The sequence below is a fragment of the Sinocyclocheilus anshuiensis genome, unplaced genomic scaffold (assembly GCF_001515605.1).
Source record: "Sinocyclocheilus anshuiensis isolate Anshui unplaced genomic scaffold, SAMN03320099.WGS_v1.1 scaffold609, whole genome shotgun sequence".
Lineage (NCBI taxonomy): Eukaryota > Metazoa > Chordata > Actinopteri > Cypriniformes > Cyprinidae > Sinocyclocheilus > Sinocyclocheilus anshuiensis.
Genome location: NW_015541011.1, coordinates 989,308 through 990,017, shown reverse-complemented (window position 1 = coordinate 990,017; position 710 = coordinate 989,308). Strand labels below are relative to the sequence as shown.

At 27.0% G+C, this 710-nt stretch overlaps 1 protein-coding gene across 3 annotated transcripts in view; it reads left to right on the top strand.

Moving 5' to 3' along the window:
• LOC107690371 (peptidyl-prolyl cis-trans isomerase FKBP8-like) overlaps positions 1–710 on the top strand; it is a 52,547-nt gene that overhangs the window by 3,570 nt on the left and 48,267 nt on the right. The gene's annotated exons all lie outside the window — the stretch shown is intronic.

Genomic DNA, 710 nt, shown 5'->3' with positions numbered 1-710 from the left:
TACATATATTGGTAAGATTTTTAAAATATTTTTGATAGACGTCTCTTATGCCAAGGCTGCATTTATTTGATTATGAAATATTGTCAAAATGTTAACATTACTCCAGTCTTCAGTGACACATGATCCTTCAGAAATCATTATAATATACTGATTCGGTGCTCAAGAAAGAAACACTCCTTATTATCAATGCTGAAAACAGTTTTTTTTTTCTTTGATTGATTTTAGAATTATAATTCATTGATGACTAGAAAGTTCAAAAGAACAGCATTTATTTGAAATAGATTATTTTTGTTACAAAAATATTTACATTTTGACAAATTTAATTGCTGATTAAAAGTTTTAATTTCTAAATAAATAAATATATGCAAAATAAACAAAATAAAAACAACAAATAAAAACCCCAAATGTTTGAACGTATAGTGGGTATAGCCCTTTAAAATAATCACATTTTGTTGCTTTGCAGCCTGAATTGAAGACGGACACAGTTTTTGTTTTATCTAGCTGTATTGACTCTACTTATAACATCCAAGTGAATAAGCAACTTATAACATCCAAGTGAAAGATATAACACCAACATGTCAGCAAAAAAAAAAAAAAATAATAATGTTAGAGGCAAAGCAATTTACAGGATTATTATGAAGAAAGACTTTTTTTTGTCTCTTTTGGAATAATGTGCACTGATGAATCAAGCACAATAAGACCAGAAATCT